Source organism: Pseudophryne corroboree, chromosome 2, assembly GCF_028390025.1.
Source record: "Pseudophryne corroboree isolate aPseCor3 chromosome 2, aPseCor3.hap2, whole genome shotgun sequence".
In the NCBI taxonomy this organism is placed as follows: domain Eukaryota; kingdom Metazoa; phylum Chordata; class Amphibia; order Anura; family Myobatrachidae; genus Pseudophryne; species Pseudophryne corroboree.
The window spans coordinates 613997588-614015197 of NC_086445.1; the positions used below are offsets into that span (position 1 = coordinate 613997588).

Consider the following 17610-nt stretch of genomic DNA (forward strand, 5'->3'; position numbering starts at 1 on the left):
TACAGTGGGTGTACAAATGAGTAAAACAATGTATGGTATGTAGAGTATAAAGGTGAACGATGGGGAAAAAAGCAAAGGCTGTAATACAAGGGTTCATGATGGACAGCGCTGCATATTGGTGTATGCTGTTCTAACATCTAGAAGTTGATAGTTCCAGTCCTATATTGTAAAGTCAAAGTGAAGTTAGTATACAGAGTGCACCACGCCTCCATTATGCACCATCTTACTGATATTATAAGTAAAATGATAGAATAATTTATTAAAAACCAAAGAAACTCTCAGATATGGTTATACAGCCACTTCATTCAGTAAAGATAGCTGAACAATGTCAGTTTTCATTAAAAAAGTAAATAAAACAACATACAGATGTGTCCTCATACATCTTGCCTCAATACGTCACATAGTGGAAGATGCCTGTTGTGAGTGAGCTGACAGGTCCCTTTCAACTCAGGATGCACAAGCAGACTCTGCTGATTAAAATGATATGCGGCATGTCTATATTCTCTGCGTCTGTGGCTATAACTGCATAAGAAATGGTACATTACAGTAGTTTCTAGGAAAACACTGTAACATACCATTTCGTATAGTCGCACACAGAATATAGGCACGCCACATATCATTTAGATCAACATAAGCTACTTGTGTGTCCTATTTGCACTGTTTTGCAAATAAGATGCAGTTTAATGGAAAAACTTGCATGAAAAGACGCTTGCTTGGCTGTGGTCTGTAAAAAAAGTCTTACCAAGTAAGGACAAGTTGTGATATTTAAAGGTGATAAATGTGTAACACCCCAGCACAAAGGTCAAGCCACCAAGGTACTTACAGAGTACTGAGATGAATAGTAGGGCTCTCTCCGTTACCTTCTTCGTTCCCAAATGTGCAGTCAGAGAGGCGAGGACCCCAGCTTGGCCAACTCAATGAAGGACAGGTTTTTTGTTTTTTTCAAATAAAATACTTTATTTAACTCTGAATTGAAACTTCGGCACTTAACACTAAGTTCCAATTGAATTTAGAATGAAGCAAAAATTCACTACTAAAACTACTCATAAAATGCTTGCACAAAATATTATGAACAATTCTTTCAGTTAAACCGTGAATGTTTAGACAGTAGTAGTACACACTACTAATAGTTACATGTCTTATACAGTTACAACAATTTAGACCATCACTAAATATTATAGAGTATATTGATATATGGCTAAGTGTCCGGATTGTAAAAGGGGAAATGACCTGGGTCAATACTGAGGGAATGGATTGGAGCTGCTGTTGGTGTCACTGACAATGGCTCTCAGCAACTGAATGGGGAAAAGACTATTGGCTGTCAATAAATCCTGTGAGGGCGATCCTGTGTAACTTTTATTACATAGGTTGACAGTGGTCCTAGTCCTGCCCTTGAGTCTGTTTATTTCTTAATCTGGTGAGGGCTCAAAGATGGCCTCTCACTCATTAGGGAGTGTTTTTCAGAAGCAAATCAGCAGTAGCATTTATGTCTCCTCTCAAGTTTAGGAAGAGCTGAGACAGTTGGGATTTAGGGGGAGATGTACTAAGCACTGATAAGAGTGGAGAAGTGAGCCAATGAAGAAGCTGCCCATGGCAGCCAATCAGCTGCTCTGTATACTGTTATAGTATGCAAATTATAAATGTGGCGTCAATGCTGATTGGTTGCCATGGGTAACTTCTCCACTTGGCTTACTTCTCCACTGTTTTCAGTGCTTAGTACATCTCCCACATAATCTGCCCATTAGTCCTTTCAATCAGTATTACAGAAGCAGCAGCCTTGATGTGAATAACAGTTGTGGAGATGTTGAATAGCTGCATTTTCTATGTGCAGAGAGTGATTAGTGCAGCATGCAGAATAGGGTTTTTGTTGAGAGCAGTGTTCGGTACCTTGTCCTTGTTGGTAGAGTGTATTGGAATTGCCTGGTGCAGTGATGTCAGTCCACACACTTAGGGACAGATGTATTAACTTGGAGAAGGCGTAAGAAAGTGATAAACCAGTGATAAATGCAAGGTGATAAATGCAACAGCCAATCGGCTCCTAACTGTTAATTTACATATTGGAGCTGATTGGCTGGTGCATTTATCACCTTGCATTTATCACTGGTTTATCACTTTCTTATGCCTTCTCCAGGTTAATACATCTGCCCCTTAATGACTTAAATAGTAATGCAGGTTTATTCAGTGGAACACAGGTGACTCAGATTTAATACTGATATAGGCAATTAGGGGCCCTCATATCATACAAGGTAACATCAGTGGTAGCGGTACTTATCAGGAGTTGTCTCCGATGGTGAGGGACGGAGGACTGCACAGCCGTACAATTTGACTCCTGTTGTAGAGAAGATGCGGCGCCTGGCTCAGTGTCAGCTCCGGAGCCACGATACATGCAATGGAACACTGTGAGTCTCTGTAGCTGAGATCCACTCCCAGTCTCAGCTCTGCATGCTTAAACACACCAGGACTCAGTCTCTCTCACACTCACTCTAAGATGGGGAGCAGGGATTGCAACACATAGCTCCGCCTCCGAGTGACTCTTGACACTAGGGGATTAACAATAGAGGATGAGCCCATAGACTGCTGGGTAGAAGGAGACAGGCACAGAGCGCACCATATCCTAACAGTCCTGTGTACAGTGCACTCCTTCAGCCCCTGTCAATCCATGTTTGGGGGTGGAAGCAGGCACTCAGTAGCAGAATAGAAAGCACTTGAAGGCGGGTCTACACTCTCCTGTCTTGTAACTCCTCCCTTGATCCTCCTTGGGTCTTCTCCCATAAAATGGATGGCGAGCCCCACCTACTAAACACCACAAAACCTTCCCATTGGACCAACATAACCTCACACCATTGAACACTTAACCTTTTCATTCCCTGTATTGTGGCCACAATAAGGCCCATTCCTAGATGTTTAAAGTTCCCTCCTGCTCAATTCCGAACGCTAACTCATCATTATGTGTTCTTTATTGTACTCCGCTACACCTTACAAAGTTACATTAATGCTTGGCTACAGTTTGCCCAATGACATGTGGGAAACATGACCATGTGAAGGAAGATTCTATGGTCTGACAAGACCAAATTGAACTTTGCAGCCCATTTGCTAAGGATTTTGTCTGGCACAAACCTAACTGCACATCACAGTGAAAACAGCATCCTTACAGTGAGGTACAGTGATGACAGCCTCATGCTATTGGGGTGCTTTTTTATGTCAGGGACTGGAACACTCATAAAAAGGGGGAAATTGGACACAGCAAAACACGGATAAATCATGGAGGAAAACCTGCTACAGTCTATAGGAGCACTTGGACTTGGAATATGTATCTTCCAACATGAGAATGGCCCAAAGCAGCCAGCGAAAGCTGCACTGGAGTTACAACAACAAAAGGTTATTGGGCCAGATGTACTAAGCCTTGTAAAGTTATAAATTGCACAGTGATAAAGTACCAACCAACCATCTCCTGTCATTTTTCAAACCCGGCCTGCAACATGACAGTTAGGAGCTGATTGGCTGGTACTTCATCACCGGGAAATGTATCACTTTTCAAGGCTTAGTACATATATCCCAGAGTCTCTCCATGGTTACTCTCTTAAAGAAGTTTGTGTCTATAGTATATCCCTGTAGATTTATCGTCTAAGCTCCTCCCAGCCCTGCCTCCAAAACTTTTTCCACTTCCCTAGGACCTCTAGGTATAACTGACCTGGGTTGAGGGTGTTGTGAACTCGGGGGTTCTTCCGGTGACCGGGAAGAGGAACCACAGCTGGGTCGAAGTAAAGATGGCCGAATGTAGGTTTTCTTCATGCAGGATTTTACGACAGGCAAGATTCGTGACGGATACTGGAATCCACCTGAAAGACAAGGACTTGAGAACGGTGCTGGTGTCACAACTGAGGGCCTGAGCTGACGGGAGGCAGCCTCAGTTGTAGGGGCTGAGATGTACCGGAACCTGGGAGGTTGTATCAGACCCCTGGACATGTAAGTAACATGAATAATAACTGCCCGAAGGCGTGACCACGACAACTTGGATAAAAGTCAATGATGTTTATTATGACAACTCCGCAACACAGCAGCAGTAAAAGAAAACGTAAAAGTCAGCAAAGAATAAATACAGTTCCTGGGTACTACAGGATGGCAGGAGCCACAGGGCACTGGTAGTGTGAGATAGTTCTTATGATCTTCTAGATGGAAAGTCCTTACCAGGCCCGACTGTAGCAATGGAGATAACCCAGGATTGTGCCAGCTGGTGTTCCAGGAAAAGCTGGGTTGCTGAAGATAAAACAGCTGCTGTGGATACTGGCTGGAACCAGACTGTTGTTAGCACGGAGTGGATACTGGCTGGAACCAGTTAAATAACAAATGAACTTGGGAGCGATGAAATATGAACTGAAATGTAGAACTTGAGAGCGGAGAAATAATAATACCGGTGGAGAGTGGTAAAGTGTAGAAAGGACACCGGCCCTTTAAGGGAAGCTGTACTCTGCTGGAAGCTGAGCTGGAAGCAGGTAATGTTGTAGCTGGAAACAGATGAATCCACAATGGATTGGAGAGTCAGGCTACACCGCAGGTGGAATGCTGGTGCGGGTCTCTATGGTGGAAGTCTTGAGACAGGAGCTGGAACCTGGAAGACAATCACAGGAGAGAGACAAACAGGAACTAGGTTTGACAACCAAAGCACTGACGCCTTCCTTGCTCAGGCACAGTGTATTTATACCTGCAGCAAGGAAGGGATTGGCTAGGCAATTATGCAGATTATCAATACTGAGAACAGATTGGTGGAAATGATCAGCTGACAGAATCCAAGATGGCTGCGCCCATGCAGACACTTGGAGGGAAGTTTGGTTTGTAATCCATGTGGTAATGAAAACAGTAATGGCGGCGCCGGCCACCGGAGACAGGAGGCGCCAGGCTGACAGATGCACATCCAACCACGCGGACACAGCGGAGGCCGCGGCTGACGTAATCGCCACTCAGACACTCTGCATGCAGAAGTTCAGAGACGGCGGCGGAGGCCGCGGGAGACACCATGCCAGGTGTAATATGGCGTTTACTGTGACAGCGTCCCAGAGTGACAGGAGAGGATACAGGAATGTACACATCAGGATAACAGATGGGATCCGGTCCTGGAGCGCTGAGCCAGCCTTAGGAGGCATCTGATGGGTAAGAAATGGCGTCCAGATACCCGGATCGTGACAGCACCCCCCCCTTTAGGAGTGGCCCCAGGACACTTCTTTGGCTTTTGAGGAAACTTGGAATGGAATCTCCGGACCAAGGCAGGAGCATGGACATCAGAAGCATTGGTCCATGAACGTTCCTCAGGACCATAACCCTTCCAGTCAATAAGATATTGTAGTTGACCGTAACGGTGACGTGAGTCCAGGATCTTGGCCACTTCATACTCAACGCCTCGTTGAGTTTGGACTTTCGGAGTTGGAGGAAGTGAGGAATGAAACCGATTCAAGATCAGCGGTTTCAACAGGGAAACATGGAATGTCCTGGGTATTTTTAAGAAGGGAGGCAACTGGAGTCTGTAAGCAACAGGATTGATGACTTGTTCAATCTTGAAAGGACCGATATAGCGAGGTGCAAACTTCATACTGGGAACTCTTAACCTCAAATTCTTCGTGGATAACCATACCCGATCACCCACCTTGAGAGCAGGAACTGCTCGACGCTTCTTATCCGCAAACTTCTTGTACCTGAACGATGCCTTGAGCAGAGCTGATCGTACGCTCTTCCAGATATTGGCAAACTGATGCAAGGTGATATCCACTGCGGGAACAGAAGTTGCTGGAAGCGGTTGGAACTCAGGGACTTTAGGGTGGAATCCAAAGTTAGTGAAGAATGGTGTTGAAGCAGATGAAGAATGATACTGGTTGTTATGACAGAACTCGGCCCAGGGAAGTAATTGAACCCAGTCATCTTGAGAGGAGGACACATAGATGCGGAGGAAGGCCTCCAAGTCCTGATTCACCCTCTCGGTTTGACCATTGGTCTGAGGATGGTAAGCCGTGGAAAACTTTAGCTTGACTTGGAGGACTTGACATAAACTTCGCCAGAATTTGGCTGTGAATTGAACTCCTCGATCTGAGATAATTTCTTCAGGAAGACCGTGGAGTCGGAAGATCTCTTGTATGAATACTTGAGCCAACTTGGAAGCTGACGGAAGACCGGTGAGAGGAATGAAGTGTGCCATCTTGGTGAACCGGTCAACTACCACCCAGATGGTATTGAACTTGTTGCACATGGGTAAGTCTGTAATGAAATCCATCGACAAGTGGGTCCATGGTCGACGGGGAACGGATAGTGGAACCAGTTGCCCCGCAGGCGACTGGCGGGATACTTTATGTTGGGCACACTTTGGGCAAGATGCAATAAACTCCAAGACGTCCTTTTTCAGAGTTGGCCACCAATAGGACCTAGAGATAAACTCCAGGGTTTTTTGGATACCTGTATGTCCGGCAAAACGGGAAGCATGGGCCCAATGCATGAGCTTCTTCCTTAGCATCGGCTTCACAAAACTTTTCCCTGATGGGGGCGTAGAGTCCATCCCTACCGTGGAGAATGCCAACGGATTTATAATAGGATGCTTGTCTGAAGACTCTGACTCATTTTCTTGCTCCCATGAGCGGGAAAGGGCATCGGCCTTGCGATTCTGAGAGCCCGGACAGAACTGGAGTTTAAAGTCGAACCTGGAAAAGAAAAGTGCCCATCTGGCCTGACGAGGGTTGAGACATTGTGCGCCCTTCAGGTATAAAAGGTTCTTGTGGTCTGTAAGTATGGTGATTGAATGAGAAGCTCCCTCCAACAGATACCTCCACTCTTCTAGAGCGAGCTTGATGGCTAGCAACTCCTGGTCGCCAATGGCATAGTTGCGCTCAGCTGGGGAGAACTTCCGGGAGAAGAAACTGCAAGGGTGTAAATGGCCATCTTTAGCCCTCTGAGATAACACCGCTCCTACTCCAACGGAGGAGGCATCCACCTCTAAGATGAAAGGAGAGTCGATGTCAGGCTGTTTCAGAACAGGCGCAGAGATGAACCTTTGTTTTAAAAGATGAAATGCTTGCATAGCTTCTTCAGACCACTTGGACGGGTTAGCACCCTTCTTAGTGAAAGCAGTAATAGGCGCCACAATGGTGGAAAAGTCTCGTATAAACTTTCGGTAATAGTTGGCGAACCCTAAGAACCTCTGGACCCCTTTGAGGGTTAAGGGTACCGGCCAATTTTGGATTGCTTGTAGTTTCTCAGGATCCATCTCTAGTCCGGAACCGGACACAATGTACCCTAGAAACGGAATGGACTTGACTTCAAAGACGCATTTTTCTAATTTGCAATAGAGATGATTGACACGGAGACGGGACAGAACCTCTTTAACCCAAAAACGATGTTCCTCTAAATCGTTGGCAAAAATGAGGATATCATCTAGATAGACCACGACATGACGGTATAGAATGTCTCTGAAGATCTCATTGACAAAATGCTGGAAGACAGCTGGAGCATTGCTCAATCCGAAGGGCATGACGAGGTACTCATAATGTCCGTCACGGGTGTTAAAGGCGGTCTTCCACTCGTCACCCTCACGGATCCGGATGAGATTGTATGCACCTCGCAAGTCCAGCTTTGTAAAGATGGTAGCTCCGCTAACTCTGTCAAAGAGCTCAGTAATCAGGGGTAAAGGATAACGGTTCTTGATGGTAATGTCGTTCAAACCTCTGTAGTCGATGCACGGCCGCAGACCACCATCTTTCTTTTTTACAAAAAAGAAGCCTGCGCCGGCTGGAGAAGAAGAAGGTCGAATGAACCCCTTTGCTTGGTTCTCTTTAATATATTCCTCCATAGAATGCGTCTCAGGCAGAGACAACGGATAAGTTCGGCCTCGAGGTGGAACCTTCCCTGGAACGAGATCAATCGGACAGTCCCATTCTCTATGAGGAGGAAGGATATCAGCAGAAGCTTTACTGAACACATCCGTGAAATCTTGATATGGAGGAGGTGGAACATCAGACGACCTGGGGGAGGAAGAACAGACAGGCAATACTTTAAACAAACATGTCTCAGCACAGGAGGAACCCCATGCCAGGATTTGCGTAGTCGTCCAATCAATTGTAGGATTGTGAAGACGGAGCCATGGAAGGCCCAGGACCACAGGATGTGTGGCTCTTGGAATCACTAAAAAAGAAATAAGTTCGGAATGAAGAACTCCCACTCTCAGACGAACTGGTAGAGTCCTTAAAGAAATAACTGCATCAAAAATTTTGCTGCCATCCACGGCAGTTAAAGAAATGGACGAAGGAAGTCTCTCGGTGGGTAGGGACCACCGTTTAACATAGGCTTCGGTAATAAAGTTCCCAGCTGCTCCGGAATCAAGGAGGGCAATGACGTTCCGATAACGTTGAGCAACTTGAAGCGAGACTGGGAGATTACAATCTTGAGGAGATGGAGAGGAGATCATTACTCCTAGCCGGCCCTCTCCTTGGCGAGCTAGGATTTGGAGTTTCCCGGACGTTTGGGACAGGCATTAATGGTGTGAGACGGAGCTGCACAATAGAGACAGAGAAACTCGGAGAGACGTCTTCGGCGCTCAGCAGGAGTTAAACGGGAACGGCCAAGTTGCATGGGCTCATCTTTAGATGGTGACAGTTGACGAGGAGGAGGAGCAGAAGATTTTGGAGCAGATGATCTTCCACGCTCAGTTGCTCTCTCTCTGAAACGTAAATCAACTTTCGTGCAGAGTGAGATTAGCTCATCTAACTTAGAAGGTAAGTCTCTGGTAGCTAACTCATCTTTAATACGCTCAGATAAGCCATGCCAGAATGCAGCATACAGGGCCTCGTCGTTCCATGCCAGTTCGGATGCCAGGTTCTGGAACTGTATCAGATATTGTCCTACAGTACGTGACCCCTGGCGTAAACGGAGAATCTCGGATGAAGCTGAGGTTACCCGGCCTGGCTCGTCGAAGATGCGCCTGAATGTTGACACGAAGGCAGTGTAGGAAGATAGCAGGGTGTCGGACCTCTCCCATAACGGTGATGCCCAATCAAGGGCTGAGCCACTGAGAAGAGAAATAATGTAGGCAATTTTTGTACGGTCACTGGGAAAATTGCCAGGTTGTAGCTCAAACTGAATCTCACACTGGTTGAGAAATCCCCTGCAGAATCTTGGAGATCCGTCAAATTTTGCTGGCGTTGGAAGATGAAGACGTGGAGCAGAAATGGGTAAGGTGGGTGGGGTTATAGCTGGAGTCACTGTGGTTGACGCACCAGACGCGCCTGATCCACGGAGAGTTGTCTGAATCCCATCCAGCCGAGTAGAGAGATCCTGGAGACAGCGGATGATGTGGCCCTGTGCAGCCTCCTGATGTTCTAGTCGGGCTGCCAGTTCTTGCATCGGCCTGGCCGCTTGATCCTGGTCTCCGGCTGGATTCATTAGGTCAGTGCTTACTGTCACAACTGAGGGCCTGAGCTGACGGGAGGCAGCCTCAGATGTAGGGGCTGAGATGTACCGGAACCTGGGAGGTTGTATCAGACCCCTGGACATGTAAGTAACATGAATAATAACTGCCCGAAGGCGTGACCACGACAACTTGGATAAAAGTCAATGATGTTTATTATGACAACTCCGCAACACAGCAGCAGTAAAAGAAAACGTAAAAGTCAGCAAAGAATAAATACAGTTCCTGGGTACTACAGGATGGCAGGAGCCACAGGGCACTGGTAGTGTGAGATAGTTCTTATGATCTTCTAGATGGAAAGTCCTTACCAGGCCCGACTGTAGCAATGGAGATAACCCAGGATTGTGCCAGCTGGTGTTCCAGGAAAAGCTGGGTTGCTGAAGATAAAACAGCTGCTGTGGATACTGGCTGGAACCAGACTGTTGTTAGCACGGAGTGGATACTGGCTGGAACCAGTTAAATAACAAATGAACTTGGGAGCGATGAAATATGAACTGAAATGTAGAACTTGAGAGCGGAGAAATAATAATACCGGTGGAGAGTGGTAAAGTGTAGAAAGGACACCGGCCCTTTAAGGGAAGCTGTACTCTGCTGGAAGCTGAGCTGGAAGCAGGTAATGTTGTAGCTGGAAACAGATGAATCCACAATGGATTGGAGAGTCAGGCTACACCGCAGGTGGAATGCTGGTGCGGGTCTCTATGGTGGAAGTCTTGAGACAGGAGCTGGAACCTGGAAGACAATCACAGGAGAGAGACAAACAGGAACTAGGTTTGACAACCAAAGCACTGACGCCTTCCTTGCTCAGGCACAGTGTATTTATACCTGCAGCAAGGAAGGGATTGGCTAGGCAATTATGCAGATTATCAATACTGAGAACAGATTGGTGGAAATGATCAGCTGACAGAATCCAAGATGGCTGCGCCCATGCAGACACTTGGAGGGAAGTTTGGTTTGTAATCCATGTGGTAATGAAAACAGTAATGGCGGCGCCGGCCACCGGAGACAGGAGGCGCCAGGCTGACAGATGCACATCCAACCACGCGGACACAGCGGAGGCTGCGGCTGACGTAATCGCCACTCAGACACTCTGCATGCAGAAGTTCAGGGACGGCGGCGGAGGCCGCGGGAGACACCATGCCAGGTGTAATATGGCGTTTACTGTGACAGCGTCCCAGAGTGACAGGAGAGGATACAGGAATGTACACATCAGAATAACAGATGGGATCCGGTCCTGGAGCGCTGAGCCAGCCTTAGGAGGCATCTGATGGGTAAGAAATGGCGTCCAGATACCCGGATCGTGACAGCTGGTGAATACTGTGAGTGATGCTGAAGGATCGCAGTGAGTGATGCTGAGGAACACTGAGGTTGCGGCTGATAAACCCAGAGACAGGAATTTAAGGGTGATGCTGACCACACAGTGATTCAGAGGATTCGTGAGTGATGCTGAAGCACACGGTGACTGATGCTGGTGAGCGTTGCAGAAGCACACGGTGACTGATGCTGGTGAGCGTTGGAGAAGTACACGGTGACTGACGCTTGTGAGCGTTGCAGAAGCACACGGTGACGGACGCTTGTGAGCGTTGCAGAAACACACAGTGACAGATGTGAAAAGAAAATATAAACTGGCGCTACGTGTTTCTCCAATAATAAAAACTGTGGATAAATTTCAGTAAAATGACATAGAATTTATTAATTAACTAAACATCACATATTAAAAACAAGAATAAATTCCAATGTAAACATGTAATTTAGGGCATTGATGGAGCTTATGAATAATTGGTAATGGCTGCTAATGAGTGTCCACAAAGGATCCCGGACTGACAATGTATGCAAAGTTCCCTGGGGAGAAGGAATACAAACAGCTGGTGTTACCCGTGACGATGGAGACTTCCAGAGGTTTGAAACTGCCAGCAAGCAGGCTGTGCTATTTGTGTGAAGACTGGGTCTCTCCAATTGGTGCTGTACAGGTGAAGTCCCACAGAGAAAATTCCAAAGTAGCTTTTTAAAAGTCCATATCTGGATCCGTTTGAAAGGCAGGACACTGGTGATGGTAGCAGCATCAACACTTAACGCGTTTCCCTAGGCTCGGTCACCTAGCTTCATCAGAAGTGACAGATGCTTGTGAGCGTTTCAGAAACACACGGTGCTGGGAGCACAGAAGTCAGTGCAGCAGAGAGGCACGCTGAATGCTGAAGCACAGGAATCCGTGCAGCAGAGAGGCATGCTGAATGCTGGAGCACAGGAAGCTGGGAGCACAGAAGTCCATGCAGCAGAGGTAGAACGCTGAATGCTGAAGCACAGGAAGCTGGGAGCACAGAAGTCCATGCAGCAGAGGTAGAACGCTGAATGCTGAAGCACAGGAAGCTGGGAGCACAGAAGTCCATGCAGCAGAGGTAGGAAATACTTTAGAGAACCAGAGCGCTGGAGTTTCACTCTTCTAGGATAGAGAAGATACTTAGGCGCCGGAGCTCTGCCCGGCGTCTGAATTTGAACTTCCCACCTCTATCTGATTGGCGGAGAGCGCCGATGACGTCACCCGCCCATCCGACCTCCGCGGACGCCGGGCGTACCCGCGGCACCCGCCCCCCGAACGTCCGCCGGGACCAGCGCCAACGGAGCACCAGGAGCCGGGGACCACCAGCGGGGACGGCCGCCAGGAAGCCCAGCGCACCCGGAGGGGTAAGCGCGGCGGCCGCGGCGGCATGACACTAGGCCTGATTCTGATTTGGAAGTAAAGCAAAAAAGCAAGTTACTTTGTATCTGAAACAAACCATGTTGTAATGCATTGGGAACAAATACATTTATAGTATATTTTTTCTGTGCAGGGCAAATACTGGCTGCTTTTGCATATAGGCCACGAATGTTAAACTGCTTTATTTTTACACTGCAATTTAGATTTTCAGTTTATACACCCCCACCCACATCTTAATCTTGAAGTATGTTTTACCCCTGCCCCACCCACAGTGCATCATGGTTATGGCCAGGTGCAAAGTTACTTGATTGTTTGTTTGTTTTCTTACTTCTAAATCAGAATCAGACCCTCTACCTGCACCTTATTCTCAGCTAGCTGTATCATGTTATTCTATGCATAGAGGTGACCTCCCTACTCACTTCCTAGGTCTCCCACTCTCCTCTACACAACTTAGTTTTAAATGTTTTAATATGCTGCCTATAATATTCTATTATGTATATTGTAGCAATATCGCCGTTAAAGTCAGTACACAGCAGGCAGCATGCAGAGTTTGTGCGAGTATTTAATTGCATACAGGCAGCCAACAAACTTCACACCAAACAAAAGAAACAAATGTTCCAATCCGCGGTCTGTATGCACGGTCTCTTCTGGGCACTGATGGTCAAAGTCCCTAGCACTAGGTGAAACTTTTCCTACTCACTGGCCGCTTTTCGGCCGCAGTGCACTAACCAGTGCAATTAGACCCATTCCCAGCTGTGGTTGGGAAGGTCCAAAAACCTGGACCAGAGCTGTGTGGTTGAAAGCCCATACTTCTCTTCCTCAACCACACCTCAAAGCCACTATCCGTGCTTTGCACTGAACCAGGTTCTTTTACCTAACTACAAAGCACTTGCTCTGAGGTTGGATGGCTTTTCTTTAACCCCCTACAGGGAAGTTGTGACCAGGGAAATACTGAATTCCCTTGTGAAACTAACCCTGTCTCATCACAATATTTTTACATTTTACGTTTTGGATTCTCCTTGTAGTCTACACCTTTGTGTTCAACATTCTTCCTAGTAACATGCAACTTAGCATTTTACAAATCACTGTCCATAAACAATCACCATTCAGCATAATGGAGCTTGAGCAACTTTGCCAAGAAGAATGGACTCACCTTCCAGTGTCTATATGTTTAAAACTGATAGACACTTACCTAATTGGCACAGCTATAAGTGCTGCCAAAGATGTTCTATCAAGAATTAAATCTGATTTATGAATTGTAATGCAAGCACTTATTTTCAGTTTTTTGTTCCAAATTAATTTAGATAAATGATTAGATAACTCATATTTTGGCACATTATCGAGTTCTTTGTGTTAATTAGTTGGACTAAATTTCAGTTAAATTCGTTATGATTCCATGTTATACAGGAGCAAGATGTGAAAAAGCCCAAAGGTAATGAATACCTATTATAGCCACTGTAGTTCTAACATTTATTAATAACTAAGTTAGCACTATATTACTATAATTAATATTGTTATGGCAATTTTATTGGAATGGTATTGTACCAAAAACAGCTTTCCCGCAATACCCAATAACAACTCTTTAACTGCTAAAAGAAGCATCAAAGTTTACATACTGTATATTACTGCACATATGCAATCTTCGGGCACACTTTGCACACTGTGAGGGCTGGAGGAGGTGGAGGGGTTCAAATTGATCTTTCTTTGGATCTCCTTCCTATAAGAAGTAACTTGGTTCAGCAGTCTAACGTCATCTGGAGACCTTTGTCAAGGTGCCTGGGGAGGACTGAAATGTGTTACTGAGATGTTATGATCCCTCAAAAAACTTGTAAGTAGCTACTTTACCAAATAACACGGCGTTCTCAGATAAAACAGTAAAATGAGGCCAAATTAACATAGCAACACCTACTCTTGTACAGTTATGCAGATGATTCCTAGGAACAGATGGCAAAGACAGACAGTTAAAAACACCTGATAAATTATTCAAAGAAGTATGTATTTTTACACATTGAAAATGTATGTAGAATAGCTGCCAACTGTTCCTAATATTCTATCCAAGGTTTAAATGTGTCCCTAAAAATATCCTTCTGTCTTTATTGACTAACAGAAGTGTGCAGGTCTTGTTATTGTGTAGACAATGCAAATGAGAGGAAATGTTAATCTGAAGTGGTTGAAATGACAATCTTTGAAAAGTACAAGAAAAATAATACAATACTTTTGTCCGACACACACTTAATTGGAATAGATTGTGTCTTCCAATACTGATTATAGGGGCTATTTAGAGATGGGCGCAGCCGCTGCGTTTGCATGCAGCGGCTATGTTCATCTTGCATGCACACTGGATATAGTGTGTGTGCGTGACCCTTCACCATGCAACCGCATCCAGGAAGGATTCAGCTGCTGTTAGGGTCTCCTGCCCTGTGCTGCCACGTCGTCATGGCAACCGGGAGACAAGTGCTAGTGGAGTAACCTGAGCGCAGCTGATACTCCGGTTCGGGTCTTTTGCTGTGCAGTGGTTATAGGCTCTGTGCACGGCAGGGGATCCGGTGCTGGTTTTTGTGCTCACAGTCTGTGAGGTCTGAGTGGGGCGTGGACAGCACCTGCTTTATAAGGCCTCTTTTCAGGGTAAGCAGATGCTGCTGAATCTTTGTTGGTTAGTCAGTTCATGAACGTTAGCCAGTACTGTGTAGCTTTGTATTTGTTTGTTGCTTACTGCAAATAGGCCTGGGAATTTGGTATTACACTCTGCCAATCCAGACCTAGCAGTAAGACTGGAGTCAGTCGTTTAGCTTGCTGGGGTTCTGTTACTACCCTGTGAACTTAGCAAGTTTGCGGCTGTATTCTAAGACTTGCCTGTCTAATCCTGTCTCACTGTGCTAGGTGTCAGGGGTCAGTTTAGTGGCAGTAAGCTAAAACCTGTGCACTGCAAGTGAGAATTTGGATTGTGGAGATTCTCCTTGTGTCTATCATTCCATCTCTGACCAAGGAGTTTACTGCCACACCCGTTGGTAACCCTTTAGGGTTTTGCTGTTGCCCTTAGCAACAGCATTTCGGGTACTCTACGTATTAAAACACAACATCTTGCTTTTTCCATCTTAGCAGTTCTAATACAAGGGAGATACCCAGTTCCTTAGCCTCTGGGCTTCTCTGTTCACTTTGTGTGTATTTTGTTACCCTATCACCTTCTGTGTACGTTATGTCATATCCCCCAGTTTGTCTGTGAGTCCATCTGTTTTGCATAACAGTTCAAACACCAGTACATTCCTGCAGACACTGGAGTGCATAACAGTTCTGACACCAGTACTTTCCTGCTGGCACTGGTGTGCATAACATATTCAGCAGCCCAATACTCCTGTTGAAATTTTGTGGGAATATGGAGCATACCCCTCAAAATACGTTGCAACAGGTGGTCGATCAGGTGCAGGTCCTGACTCGACAATTTAATGATTTGTCCATTAAAATGCACACCTCCCAGGCTGCTGGCGGAGCTCCCGCAGCAGCAGCACCTGCAGGGGTTAAGGAGCCGAAAGTAAATCTCCCGGATCGTTTTTCTGGAGATCGCTGGCAGTTCTTTTGTTTCAAGGAGAGCTGCAAGCTATACTTCCGGCTTAGGCCTCAGTCTTCTGGGTCGGAGATTCAGCGGGTGGGCATAGTGATTTCCTTGCTACAAGGAGACCCACAGGTCTGGGCATATGGGTTGCAGCCTGACTGTCCGTCGCTTAAAAGTGTTGATGCTTTTTTTACGGCACTGGGCATGTTGTATGATGACCCTGACAAGACGGCCTCAGCCGAGGCTCAGATTTTCGATCCTTAAGCAAGGGCGCAGGCCAGTTGAGGTTTACTGTACGGAGTTTCGGAGGTTGGCCCATGATACCCAGTGGAATGACCCAGCCCTGAGACACCAGTACCGAAGAGGTCTTTCTAACCAGATAAAGGACCAACTGGTACAATATCCCTTGCCTGATAGCTTGGATCAGCTCATGCAGTTATCCATCCGGGTGGATAGACGGCTGAGAGAGCGTAGGCTTGAAAGGGAGACTGAGATTTCCTTCCTTCCCAAGGGAACCTCAGACTCTGAGGAATTTTCTGAGGAGCCTATGCAGATTGGGGCTACCCGCCTCTCCTCGCGTGAGAAGACGCGGAGGAGACAGCAGGGGTTGTGTTTGTACTGTGGGAATAAAGGTCATGTGGTAGTATCATGCCCAGAAAAGCCGGAAAACTTCAGGGCCTGAGGGTGATGGGAAATATCCTGTCAGGCCAGAAGTCAGAATTTCCCAAGAAGACTTTTATCATTCCGGTGACCTTGAAGATCCTCGGTCAAACTGTCAAGACTGAGGCCTTTGTGGACAGTGGGGCCGACGGGGTTTTTATGGACCGCCAATTCGCCCTGAAACACTCTGTTCCCTTAGTACCCTTGGCATCGGAAATTGAGATTTGTGGGTTAAACGGGGAACCATTATTCCAAGGTAAAATTACCTCTTGCACTAGCCAGATTTCTTTGTTTATTGGAGCCACACACTCTGAAAAATTGTCCTTTTATGTGACTGTCTGTACTTTTGCCCCATTGGTGTTGGGGTTACCCTGGTTAAGGGCCCACAATCCTCAATTTGACTGGGTCTCTGGGGAGATTCTTAGTTGGGGTACTGATTGTTTCAGGAGTTGCTTGAGCCTTCCAGTCAGGCTCTCGCAGCTAAGTTTGCCAGGATTGCCAGGGTGTTATGCAGATTTTGCGGACGTGTTCTCCAAAAAAGTTGCAGAGGTACTACCTCCCCATCGCCCCTATGACTGTGCCATTGATTTGTTGCCAAATGCTAAGCTTCCCAAGAGCAGGTTGTACTCCCTGTCACGTCCTGAGACTCAGGCTATGGCAGAGTACATTCAGGAGAACTTGGCTAAGGGATTTATCAGACCTTCACAGTCCCCAGTTGGGTCGGGGTTCTTCTTCGTGGGTAAAAAGGACGGTTCGTTGCGACCCTGCATCGACTTCAGGGAATTGAACCGTATCACGATTAAAAACTCATACCCACTGCCTCTCATTTCGGTCTTGTTTGACCAGCTTCGTACTGCCACCATTTTTTCTAAGATTGACCTACGCGGTGCGTACAATCTAATCCGAATAAGAGAGGGGGATGAATGGAAGACTGCCTTTAATACCCACTCAGGGCATTATGAATATTTGGTGATGCCTTTTGGGCTCTGTAATGCCCCGGCAGTCTTCCAGGATTTCATGAATGATGTGCTCAGGGAATATTTGGATAGATTCTTAGTTGTATACTTAGATGACATCCTAATCTTCTCCCATTCCCTGGAGGAACATCGGAAGCATGTACGCTTAGTCCTCCAGAAACTCAGAGACCACCGGCTTGGGGCAAAGCTGGAGAAGTGCGAATTTGAAGTTCAGCAAATCGCATTTCTAGGATATATTATCTCCCCAGAAGGTTTCCAAATGGAGGGTTCCAAGGTACAGGCAGTCCTGGAT

The 17610-nt window shown here is 46.4% G+C and overlaps 1 protein-coding gene across 1 annotated transcript in view; it reads left to right on the forward strand.

Annotated features, from left to right (window-relative positions):
* Positions 1-17610, forward strand: part of GUCA1C (guanylate cyclase activator 1C) — a 147090-nt gene that overhangs the window by 102577 nt on the left and 26903 nt on the right. The window lies entirely within an intron of this gene.